General features: G+C 38.6%; 1 protein-coding gene and 1 long non-coding RNA gene across 2 annotated transcripts in view; one reads left to right on the top strand and one right to left on the bottom strand.

The window, feature by feature from the left end:
* Positions 1-13,959, top strand: part of LOC105144509 (uncharacterized) — a 201,089-nt gene that overhangs the window by 184,043 nt on the left and 3,087 nt on the right. The gene's annotated exons all lie outside the window — the stretch shown is intronic.
* Positions 1-13,959, bottom strand: part of LOC105144508 (neural cell adhesion molecule 2) — a 34,975-nt gene that overhangs the window by 18,583 nt on the left and 2,433 nt on the right. The gene's annotated exons all lie outside the window — the stretch shown is intronic.

Raw genomic sequence — 13,959 nt, 5'->3', positions numbered from 1 at the left:
TATGTATATATCTTTTGTATGACGTAAAACGAAAAAGATAGATATCAATAAGAGAGACATTTATTATATTGATATGGATCTCAAGAAAATGCTAATTATTGAGTCAAATACCTACACGAAAGTGGGAAATTTGCGATAAATTACACTCTAAACGTGGCGGAATTACGTTCGCGCTTCTTACAAACATAGCTATATGCGATACATTTAGGGGCGTTTTTACAAATCAAATTACTGCGGAACACACCGGCGTATAATTCGACACGTGCATATGCATCGTAACGTGACGCTTCCACCATGGAGGCAATTACGTTTCGCTCGCTTCCGAAAATTCGGCACGCCGGAGTAATCCCTGAAATTACGTGCCGCGAAATAGTGGCGACGTTGCCTTCGTTAGAAATAATCCGCCGTGTCGGAGGCAGAAGCCTGGCACGATCTAACGGACCCGAATTGTCAATTCCAGCCATACGCTACCTCTACATTCGACATTATACACAGCATTGTATACACTGTATACACTGAGACTATGTTTGTCTAATGTGATGGCTACTGGTCGATGAAATTGTTGGAGTAAGGTAGGATATATTTTATACACATTTGGTTGCACATCACCTTTTCATTTGTTTTATCGGAAATTGCGTTTTATTTCATAAATATAGACAGCTCATTTCCTGATCTTTATAGTATAATATCTGTGTTGCATTACACGGAAAAAAGTATTACTGAAATACTTAAAAATATAACTAAATATATATGTGAAAGTAATTTTGTTAGACCATCAAAATAATTAAGTAGAACGCTTAAACGTTGATAAGAATATTGCAAAAAAATTGTAATATATTAATAACTTGTGTCAGCGTCTTACATAATTATTTTGATGGTCCAAACAAAATTATTTTCAGATCTGTAGCTAATTAAATTTTTAGACATTTTAATAAAGTTATTCTCTCCGTGTAGGAAGAACTGAATCATATAATCAACATCTCTTTTCAACTCGATATTTGAGAGAGAGAGAGAGAGAGATATCACTATTTATTATGCTCCAAGATTAAATCTTCTAAAGCCCCAAAACCAGACATGCAAATATTACATACATAAAAAACTATAAATTAAATGATATTATTAGGTACGATAAAAGAAAGAGCAAGAAAATGTAAAAAAAAATAAAATTAAAGAGAATCAAGTTACCTCACTTTTTCTAAATCAATAATAACAACTTTATAGCAATGCGCAATCCATACTTATTACATCTATGTTTTATTCAAGACCGTAATTTTTAATAAATGTAAAGCCATTTTTGGTAAATGTGTTGTGTGTGCAAGTTCAAGTATAAGTGGCAACTTCATATAATATTAAATACGGATGCAAATATTAAATGCAAAATATATCTGAGTACAAAATTAACATATGTATGACAAGAACCGTCTTTCCACAATAATAACGACGATAGAAAATAACCAGTGTGTCCGCACATACGTGTATCTTTATTCCTAACGATGTACGTACGCACAACGGTGCACCAGTACGCGCGTATAATGGAGGGCTCTGGGAAACGAATGATACTGCGGGACGGTAAAAGAAACGACAGCAGGAATAAATTGAAAGGACGGGATACATATAGAAATGCAAGGTACAAGCGAAGACCGAAGGTGGAGAGAGCGGCGCCGAGAAAGAGAGAGACCACTGAGAGGCGAGAAGAGTGGATTGTTATGCAGGATAGCGAATATATGAGGAGGCAGTAAGGAGTAAGAGAGGCAAAGGGGAAATAATTCCCTGGAGCAGGTGCGACGGAACCGGTCGTGTCTCCACGCGCCAAGCCGTATTTACTCGCCATCAGATAGGCAGTAACCTTTCCACCTACCAGACATTCAGGTTTCATCGAACATATATAGGTATTTCCTCGCGAAGGTAGAGCGACAGAAAAGAAATCCCTGTTGAGCGTCAGGCGTATCGTCAGGCGAATAAAGTGTCGCCACAAGGGAGTGTCGCTAACTATCGCGTTATAGAAAATTCGTGCGGTGCATTACCGTGCAAGGAGAAAAATGAATATCTCGTCTTGCCCCATTTTGCTTTTGGGTTACTAATCGCCGGTTTTGACGACGTCGGTTAATTTTAATCGCAGTTTAACCGTCCCTCGTAATTAAACGAGGATTAAAGTTAATTGATGCTGATGAAGCCGGCCATGAAGAGGACCGGTAAAGTAGTATCTCGCTGGAGAGTATAACTCTACTTGCGTGATCATCTTATTTCGAAATTAACCTATTTTGCAAAAGATCCTGTACGAATATAAGTCGTGTCTGTCGCCGAAGTCAAAGACAAACCTAACAAGATCCAGACGTCACTTGGTTGCATAATGAAGAGGGAATTAGATAAAAACAGAATGAGGCTCCTTTTTCTATCGCGAACAAAAGAGTCTGTCGCGAAGAAACGGAGCCGACGTATCTACGATTGTTTCGAGGATCTTCAGCGATTCGGGCCAACCGAATGGAACCGTGCTACTTTTGTGCATCGATCGATACTGGTGACGGTGTTTCTTTCGTTCAGAAACCGCGTTGGTAGCTAAGAAGCGTATAAAGATCCGGGCATTAGAGGATGGCCGAACTGGTTGGCTGGCTGTCTGGCCGAATGAATCCAGATCCGCGGGATAAAACGAGAAAGCGAGGCTCCTCGCTTCTTCCGCTTCCGGATTCTCGTCGTCTCCGCGATCACGCGTTCGCGGAATCGCGCCATCACTTTCCTTTTTCTCTTTTTCTTCCCGTTTTCTTCCTTTTTTCTCTATTTTCTGTATGTCTCTCTCTCTATATCCCTGTATATATATCCGTTCCTCCTCTTTTTCCTTTGGGACTTCAATATTACTCTGGCCGGACTTCTTTCTAGGCAACGTTTCCAAGACAATCGGAGGACCACAGATAATCGCACGAGCCAATCAGTCCCGCATTGAGTTCCGGAACTCTCCTCTTTGCGTCGAGTCCTCAGGGAGGGAGAAAGGAACATGTGAAAAGGAAAAGCGAGATAGACGGGGAACAAAGTAAAGGAGCTCTGACGGGATCCTTTCCGCGACGGACCAAAAGCAGCTTTTCTGAATCACTCTTGACGGAGATGAGCGGATTACAGAAAGGCTGCAGATGAAGAATGAGATACGAGGATTAATAAGAAGACAATCAAAATCGTGTGTTACCGTAAATATAACGACGGATGAAAAGTCGCAGTTTTTCGTTGCAATTTCGTTCGCACAACGGCGACCAGAAGGAGGTCGGCCGCATTAGCTCGACGAAGACTTATCGAGGTCGGGGATTCGAGTTGTAACGCTCTTTCATGACATATTTTTCACTGTAATCATGCGATCTGCGTGCGATCTACATACAGCGATACTGCGCTCGTGAGAAACTCATTAGTTGCGCCGTGACATTCGCCATGGGCTGAGAAAACGCGGACGCAATCTGTAATCTATAGATTATATGTGATTCAAATGAAATTACTCTAATCCACGACGTAACGGGAATTACCATCGGAGTCGTACCTCCTCTATAGAGCGCGCTCTGATTGCCTATTAAGGTGCGTTCGGGGAGACGCTATTAGCGCTATTTGTATTCTCGTTCTGTTTAAATCTTTTGGAGTGAAAATTGAGCCAATCTTGAAAAAAAAAAGAATGAAAAAAGCTCTTCAACAAGAGTGGCAAATTTTCGCTCTTTTTTTTGGAATGAGATTCATTTCAAAAGAATGAAATCTCATTGCTTTTTTTGAAATGAGATTTCATTTCTTAGAGTGACTTTCATCCCAAAAAAATAAAATCTTATTCCAAAAAAAAGAATGAAATCTCATCCCTAAAGAGTGAAAATCTATTACGCTTGTTCAAAAGTGAAAATATTTTCACACTTTTTTTAAATTTTCAGTCTCAAATTTAGAGATTTGTTTTACGTCTAGTAAACGATGAGAAGACAGAATGACGTAAATAACGCCAAAATAATACGCTTCTCGAACGCACTCCTAAAATCAAATTTACATGAAAGTTGAAGTTCATCCAACTTTAGTGCGTCCAGAGGCTACGACCTGAAATACGTTTAGTTCAGGTTCTAATTTTACGATCTGCGATTTGCGTTCTGCGTGCTATATATAGATCCGGCTTAAGGATGCAGGGCGTAGAACGCAGGACACATTGAAATTGGATGAACTTTCGTGTCCTGCGTCCTGCAAATGGAAATACATCACACAAGTCACGCTGCGGTCTAATCTTACGACTTGTGACCACCGTTCTATATAGATCCAGCTTTAGGGATGCATTTGAAGAGACGCTATTAGCGCTGTTTGTGTTATTCTATCCCCATCGTTTATTAGACGTAAAACAAAAAAATAGAATGACACAAATAGCGCTAATATATAACGTCTGCCCGAATGCATCTTAATAGGCAATCAGGACAATTTTCAGTGATTTTATTCAAATCCGTGTCTACCGTAGCTAGCGGTGTAACTAGGTGGGCGTGCTATCCGGAGCAATCAACGATTATCTGCTATTGAGACTGCACACTGAAGAGAAACATCGATTTATACAGCTTTAATTTAGGAAAATCAACCGAAGACATTTCAGGACGCACTTCTTCGGCAATCGGAAGAGATAATCTGTCAGGTAATGATAGGGTTGCTCTTAGACGCGAGTCTATCTATGTCTCTCTTTTCTCGCGCTATCATTCGAGAAAAAAAAAAAAAGATTTCTCTCCAGTAAAGCGACTTTATCGCTCGAGTGGTCGCGCGCGTTGGAATTCAGGAGCTCCCAAATAACTCCGGCCGAGAGATTATGATCAAAGAGGTTCTCCCTCTCCCCGCGCGAGATCGTTTAAAGAACTTTCGGGTTAAGAAAGGGAGGAAAGGGGGTGAGAGAGAGAGAGAGAGAGAGAGAGAGAGAAGAGTTTTACGAGAATTACGACTTAGCGCGCTTTGTAAGTAAGTAACAGCTCTTCGGTCGACGAGGGGTGGAGTCGCGGAAATGTAATTTGCCGCGAATGTTCGCGTAAGGACGGGCTCCTTGCAGCTGCTCCCGACGAATTCGCGCGTACGATATCGCCTTACTTACGCGCGCGCGAAACGAGACGAGCAGGAGCGGGACCGGAGAGCGGCAAATGCAGAGCAATAATGACATCACGTGCACGAGGCAGGTTCATAGGTCGGGGGTTTCTTATGTTCTGTCTTTCGCCGCTATTGCCACACTTTTTGTGGGACGCTCGCAGTGGGGCTGTGCCACGCCCATATCGCATGTTCCCATCGTTTCTATCCTCCGCGAATCTCGCGCGGTACATATCTTTTTTGTTAAAGGGGTTCTCCCTTATTAATTTTCCGCGTATGTATACATATATATAGCAAAATATATATATATATATATATAGCATATATATATATATATATATATATATATATATATATATATAGCAAAAGAGAAATCCTCGTAGTAGAATTTAGCCTTTGATAAAAGCCACCATCGTAAGCGTATTTTTATTTGCATTATATAGATATTCTTTTAATTGCATCCGTATTCAAAATACAAGTCAGACCGAAATTATGATTGCAGTATTAAGGGAAGAATTTGAAGCTCCATGGTGAGCGCCATGATAAAAGCATAATACGACTAGACATTTACAAGAATCGATTCATTTAATCGAAAAGCCTCGTTACTTGGCGAACAGCCAAATAGAAAAGCTATGAAATGTACGTAACCTGGACATGCTTCCCGCGGGTGGGGAAGCGAGTCTTTAATAATTCATCAAGATTCCTATGTAAAATTAGCGCTGTTAGTATTGAATAAATTTCATCGGTCGTGCTGCAGCATTGTAACGTCGCCATCGTTCTCCGCATTATTCTAATTAGCTATAGAATACATACTCGGTACGTGCATAACGTAGCATAAATAATTGAAAACGCTGCGAATAGTGGAGGTGTTTTATGTAGATATGGCGTGGGATGCATCTCTCTCTCGGACGATTATTTTCGACGATTAACGTAGACGTCGCGTGTAATATTTAGTATCAATAATCGTTGAAAATCGTCGTTTGGATCCCGAAGAAGGTAGACTCTCGCACACAAGTATCGGAATTGTACAAATAAATAAATCGATTATTATTTGACCGTTTCCTTTGGGATCCTCGCGCGCTCGCGCTTGTTATCAAACCCTCCTCTGAACAACGAGAGCTGTCGAGAGCGCGACAAATCGCTTATTGTGCATACAAATCTCCGAGCGCTTCATTCACCGTGAGCATATTATAGACAGGTAAATAAATACGGCGTATGATCCGCTGGATAATCAATAGTCGAAGCGGAAACATCGCGTGATGAGAGAAGAACTAGTCAACGCATGCGGTATCCGTGCGGTATCTGTGTCGCTCGTGTTTCGTGATCTGCAAAATGTGTACGATAAAGATATATATACATATATATACATATATTATCAATATACTATATATTATACTATATATTATCAATATACTATAAGTATATTGACTCAGTGAAATTCTCAGAGGAAGCATCGATGATAAAAACAGCCAAAAATTTCGCACTAGTAATAACATCAGGAATAACATTATCAAATGTTCAATATTTGACTCATTCTTCTTAAAACGAGAATTGATGCAACTCTGTGTGCATAGAAACAATACTTTTATGTAAAATGTATGTCTCGTCTGTTTATTCTAACCGTTAAGATATTTTCAAAAAGATATAGTAATGTAACGTAGCTTCTCGATGAATGTCATAAATATTTATTTAAAATAAAACTTTACAGTGTAATTTAATTCTTTTTATTTTTAGTAACTACAAAAAGATAATATTTGTTTATATTTTCGTTCATGTTATAATAAATAAGCGATTCATGGAAACATTTTGGTGTTTTAAAAACGTATAATATTTTATGTCTCTCTGTGTTATTTTTATTAACCTTTATAATCCTTACATTTTGCATTACAAAATTATTGCATCTTTTTTTACCTTTAAGTAAATTCACTAAAAAGATTATAAGAAACTATTGTAATATGCTATATATATATATGTGTGTGTGTGTTAATATCTTATGCAGTGATAAAATAGTTTCACTATATTACAATTCCATATTGTTCTTCGAGCGAAAATACGTAAAAATTATTTTAGACTAAAACAAGCCAGCAAAATAATGTAATAATCCAACTGAAATATTTTCAGATTTCGCATCCAAATTTTTATACATATATTTTAACAAAATTATTTTCTCCATGTAGAGAGGAAAAGAGCATCTTATTTGTAAAAGTTGAATCCTTAACATTTATTTATTTATTTATTTATTTTTTAACAACTAGTCCTATCGTCAGGAAAGAGTCATGGCGGAATAGCGCATTAGTCACAGCTCGATGGAGCTCGCGGAAAATTTTCGCCGGAAGGTTCTCCATCCGCGTACTAACAGAAAGTTTGGCCGGCCCGCCAGGTAGCCAGCTAGCCAGCCAACCAGTCGGCTATGGGGTCGTTCGTTAGCCAGGACTTTGAAATACCGCGGTTTCCTGTTTTTCTCGTGCTACACATATCGCCTAGCCGCGCCGACTTATTTCGCGCCAGCGTGCTCGACCGAACGTTGTACACCGCACCATTGTGGAAATAGTTCCCGCGATGTTTCTCGTGCTCTTCTCACTTCCCATTTTTATTCTTCTTCCACCGTTTTTTCTTTTTTTTTTTTATATATCTTTTTTCTCTTCACTTTTCCCTGCCTCTCGGTTTTTACCTCTCGCTTTTCAAGGCCGGATATCCTTCTCTTACGGCCGAGTCATCCTCGGCCACGGAGTCCGCTCTCTCGCTCGTTTTCCATCGTTGCGCCCGCCGTTGGCTTTTCCTTTCTTTTCCGGCGTTGCGGTCGAAGCCGCACCATGGTGCCGCCATTTACGCGAACATCCTCGATAATAAATCCCGTCGAGTGATTTACGAAGTATCCCCCTTCAACCACCCCGTGAACGGGGTGAACACCCACGGACCGCCTTCCGGGCGTAACCCCCGTGCAGTTTGAAAATTAATAACGCTGACGGCGATAGGCGCTGTAACGCGGCTTTTATAGCCCTGCGATTGCGGAATTAAATATCGCGACAAAGACGACCGTCAGCAGCGCGATGGTATAATCGTCGATTATTTCTACACGTGTCCGCTAGTAATTGCGCGAGAATTGCATATTTTCCGATTACTAACGTTAAAATTTTTCCCGTGAAATAGTATTAATTTCTTCCCGAAAATGTATCATATTATTATTACGATGCCTTGTAATATTAATAATTAGCCACAGCATATATATGAATCATTATTTTTAATTATTTCAGAATATAATATAAAAACTGTAACATAATTAGCTTAATTAAATATTTTCTGAAAAAGATTTAATATCGTGAATACAAAATATACTTACACATAATATATAAAATGTAAAAAGTGAAAAGGATGTATATTATTTTTAGAGAGAGAATAGAAATTACTTATTAGACGCAAAATACGACTAAAATTCAAAAAACGGAGAGATTTTCTAAAAAAATATTATTTATAAAACACAAAATGTGACTTCATATCAAATCGATGCTGCGTATCATATGCTGATTAAACGTTGTAGAAGATAAAAAAGATACGATAAAAGAATTAATATTATGCATGCGCCTTTTGTTAAACGTTACGAAATGCAAACAGTAATATGCGAGGCGGAAAATGACGTTTGGCCTTTATGCTAGCCGGATGTGAGAAAATCGTGATATCGAGGAGGACATGATATGATCCTGTATTACAAATAGGAACTGTTACGACATTGGTGCGCAAGAAGACATAAACGCAATGGCACGGAAACGAGAAACTGCAACGCGGAATTTCAACAGCGAAACTCGTTGAACGCGAAAGAGCTTCCAATAGCCTAAAACTTTTATTAAAAATTGCAAACCTGCAACTTCTGCTTAATATCGATATTAGGATAATTTCACGTAAGCGTGTTATTTTTCACGAATTTAGGCCATTGCATATTTTCATAGACCTTGCTCCAAATTCTAGCATTTTTTTTCCTCACTTCAATAAACACAATTATCTCGAGGAAAATAATATTGCATCATAATTTTATGTATATTGGAAAGATGATAAAAAATTAATTTGAAACTTAAATAATTAGTACTGTAAAAATAATACTATCTCTTCAGAATTGCAAATCAGCAATATCATTTTAGCTTTCATTTCAGTAATATTCCAATCTAATAATATTTTATTTAAAGAAGATATAATTTGCTGTAATTTTTTTTTCAATCGCCGATTCATTAATAGTTAATGAATTACTAAATAAATCTTAGAGAGCTATTATCATCGTATTAAAAAATATAGCTCACTGTTCAATCATTTATGTTTCCAATTGTTCATAATTAAAAAATTATCCTATAATACATTTCATTATTCTTTTTTAGAAAAAAATTGATTCTAAATTGCACAGAAAATGTACAAGAGAAGTTTGTCGGGCACATCACGGAGCGCCTTTTGTGTGCATGATGAATGACTTCGTAACGACGCGTCAATATCGAAATAAAACTGGCATTCTTTTCAGCTCGTTCCCTATTACGTATGATCGGGATAAAATGAACTTCTGTAACACCATACATATCCGTCCCTATGCAAAATTGCACGGTAAAATCACCGGCAATAAAATTCTGCTCTAAGCGAAGAGAGGAGAAAAACCGAAGGGAGCGACAATACGGCGACGTACCAAAAATACGCCTTCCCCAACCCGACAACGTCACGTTCCGACTGCAGTCGCGGCTTCCGAATAGGGCGAACGTGTGCGCCATCGGGGTCGTGCACCCCGAGGTAAACCTGGGTAAGGCGTCGTCGTGCATCCGGATACATTATCTACGCCGAGCTTCCGGTTATCTTGAGTCACCGATCGTTACCATGTATTTCGCGACGGACATTGAAGCTCATTTTTTCTCTCGTTTCTCGTTGTCTCTCTCTCTCTCTCTATTTTTCCCTTAATCCACGATGACATGAATGACATTTCAACAGGGGGATACGACAACTGCGCTTTCTCAATTTTCTCATAATGTGGTTTTCATATCGTCATAAAGATCTTCAAGTAAGAGATTGGATTGCTATCTCTTAATTAGCTCCATCTCTCCCTTTCGGTTTTAAAAAGAGAAAGCGAGAGTTTTAAGCCTCGCTCAAAGTCAAAGCAAAGTTGCTACAATAGGTAGGGTATTAGACAATTTCTGTTTGATCCGTCATTTTTCTGAATTTAAGATACTCTTTAAATCTGAATCAGTGGATAATCACTGATTATTCGGTAATCGACATACTTGACATTGAATAATCAGTGAAATTCAATAGAAAAAGAGAAGAGTTTGTGCAAAATATCAATATTTGCACATCACTTCCAATGTCATTGAATTTATACACTAAAACAAGATTAACTAGATTAGGGATTCCACATTTTATTGATTATTATTGGCATACTTGGGATTAATGTCTATAATTATCCACTGATTCATATTTAGAGAGTAGGATGAGGTAGATTATACAATATACATATATCCATTGAGATAAATGGCCAAAGATGAACTAATAACGAAGAATGTTAAAATTATTACATTACATTATTGATTACATTTATTGCATTAGATACATTAAAAATTAAGTGAAACCAGTTTCGACTTTATAAAGTCACATACGATCTACATATTAATTTAATTAAATGTAATAAAAGAGATAGATTATGCATAAAACGTATCTCATCCACGTATCTCATTCTATCTTATTCGTCTATTTCATTCTATTTCAAGCAAGAAAATATGGCGGATCAATCAGAAGTTGTCTAAACAATCTTTTACTTGAGACTCTATATACTGCCACCGCCCCCAACGTCACCGCCACGAGCTGTAATTGCAGTTTCCTTTTATTTCGAGCCCGCGCAACGTTCGCGGAATACTGCAGGTTTACCTGTGCTTTATAAACTTTTCTTCACATCTCTTCTTATAGCTCGATATGAAACTCAAGCTTGGGGGGAAGGTTGGCCGCGACCACGGCCGCGGCGGCAGCGCGACCGCCGGCGAAAGAATTTTAAGTTTCCATCGAACGAAGTTGCACTCCCGTGGAATTTCAATATCTTCGCCCGTAATGGACCGTTACTGTTACGCATTACGCTCCATTACGAGCACGCGGTTTACCGCGAGGAGATCTGTAGTCGTTTAAACGTTCGACGCACCACTTCGAAGCGGTGCGGTGGCCGTATATCCACTGATGACTTCAAAGAGAATGAATTTTAAAATTTTAAACGCAGCGAATGAAAATGAACGCTTCTTTGGAACAGTTAAAAAAGTCATTTTATATATGTAATATCGCCGTGTCTTTTAACTTTTTTGTGCGCAATCAAAGTTCATTAATGTCGATTAAGTCATTGCGCAGTGATTTATGGGAAAGCTTTGATAAAATCAATATCTTAATGTGCATCTGCATGAAATGAACGCTCTCACATATCAATTCGTAGTTTTCACATATTTAAAATAAATGATATTATTTTTCATTTATAATTGCAATATAAAATAAAGCAGTGCATAAATTGTATTTATTTCGTCTCAATTAACTTATATAAATCGTTAAGGATAATAATAGCTTTATTGATTAATCCACATATAATAAAATAGCGGATGGACGATGCAATTTGCAAAGAAAAAGTAAGACTATAAATAAAATGTTCATTGTGATGCTAATCTATAAATTGCGAATTGTACCCTCGAGCTTTCTTTCGATGAAAAATTCTAAATATTTTCTCGGTCTAAACATACCTTTTAATCTTTATTATTAAACGAAGATTAAAACTATGAACTTTTAATTCTAACTTTCGCTACTATTTTAGCAACGCTATGGACACGTACGTACACATAGCGTTATGTGTACAACTGGGAGTTCGCGCACTTTCATAATTTGCTTTACTGTCAGCAATGCAATATATACAGTCGGCTGCTATGATATGGTATACGCGATATACGGATAGCATTTGATGTCTTTGATCGTAATCTATCCGGTTTAACGATCGAATAAAAATTTAATGTTGCACCTACCGTGGCAAGTAGATAAAGTAACGCTACTGCGAACGTCCCACATCCCTATTAACTTTACAATCGTCCTACTTTAGTAATCGGTGTTTAAACCATGACAAGGACGTTGCGTTACACGCCGTATCGACGAATATTGCTAACTTGTCATTAAAATCTCATACGCAATCTTTGACTTTATCATCGTTTTTGCTTTATTTGCCTAACGAACAACTTTGAAACCTTGAAATCTTGACCAGTTTAAATGGTAGATGATATAAAATTTTAACGTGACAGAACCTAAGAGTTTAGCTACACGATTAAATCTGAATTGTCATAAAAACGAGATAAAAACATTTAATCCTAATTGATATTTGCTAATTCAACAAACTCGGAACATTATTTTCCTTAACTACGTTGTAAAAAATATTTTTCACAATATTATATAATTTTAAATTACGTTATTTTATTTTTCTCGGATTTTGACCTCCCAAATGGAAATAAAATTGTTAAATTACGTTAATTTTAAATAAAGGTACATTAATTTAAAGTGATGTTACGGCACGAATCCCGATTAGAGTTAAAAATACAAATGAGTGTGAAGATAAAAATCTATTTCGGAATAATAGATAAGAGGATTTTAAGAAGTTTAAAATATAAGCCAAAAGCTAACACAGCACGAGATAGAATAATGATGACTTTCATATATCTCTATAGCTGACAAGAATTGTGTAAAACAATCGAAGCCGTAAATTTGCGAATCCACGCATCGACGCAGTATGAGTTGTGGGATATTCTTTATTACAGAATTCTCTCTTTTTTTAACGGCGCGCGTTTCGCACAACCTTTATTTATAAAAAAAAAAAAAAAAATGCCAACGCGAAATAATTTCATTACTCGCATGATATGTTTTTTCCAACTCGTGTATGTCCTCCGATCTACTCCTCCCCGACATCATTCAATTTCGAACGGAACAGCCGAATCTACGGCATACATACCATTACGCATTTGTGTGCGCGCGTTACACGCCAGGGGTCCATCGTTGATTCCTGATATACACGAGAATTCGTGGGTATGGGGTGGACAGAGGGGAAGGGGGAGAGGGGAGGGGAGGGGGAGGAGGAAAGGGTGCACATGCAACGGCTTTGATTTTCAGTCCACGATACGCTACTGCCAATTATTCAGCGTACATGTTGGCCCATTGTGAATCTGTCGAGAGATGGCGGTCGATTACTGCATCCGAAGTGGAACCGTTATGTCAATTTGCATAATGCACCGATTAAATAAACGGGTTGCGGTCCTGTCCGATGTCGTGGAGCACGACGACGCGACGCGGCGGCGGAGGGCGCGTCCCCGTCGCTACCCGCAAAACAACTATTGACAGGCGGCGAATTCTCGACGCCGTTCACGTCCTGTGCGTACGTCAAAATTAATGTATGCTCCCCATCTTTTTCCGGCGCTCGCCGCGCACGCGACATGTCACATCACGCACAACATGCACGATAACGATTATGAGGTTGTCGCCGATGTCGCTACGATGACGGCCGCGCTAACTTGTCCTTCGCCATTAATTAGCGGCATAAATCGCGGCCGCGCGTCACGCCTGAAATTCTGTCGTGCCCTTTTACCCGGTCCCGTGTCGTAAATCAGAACGCATCATTTGTCACCTCGCACATCGGCCTGTACGTAATGCCGAAATATATATCGGATCACCAAATAAATTCTCGTCTTGCTCGATTTAGTTTCGCGTTTAATGCCGCTATTTGCTACAAGCCGTTGTTGCATGATAATTACGGCACGATCCGACGACGTGTTCCGCCGATGCAGTAATTCCAGACATTGGCAAACGATCGCTGATCGTATAATTATTGTCCGTTCGTTTTATTGGCACATACGATGAATATGCGCTGCATTCTGAAAAATC

Source organism: Acromyrmex echinatior, chromosome 8 (genome assembly GCF_024713525.1).
Source record: "Acromyrmex echinatior isolate Ae372 chromosome 8, ASM2471352v2, whole genome shotgun sequence".
Classification (NCBI taxonomy): Eukaryota; Metazoa; Arthropoda; class Insecta; order Hymenoptera; family Formicidae; genus Acromyrmex; species Acromyrmex echinatior.
Note: the sequence above shows the minus strand (reverse complement) of the source record. Positions and strands in the feature narration are given on the sequence as shown.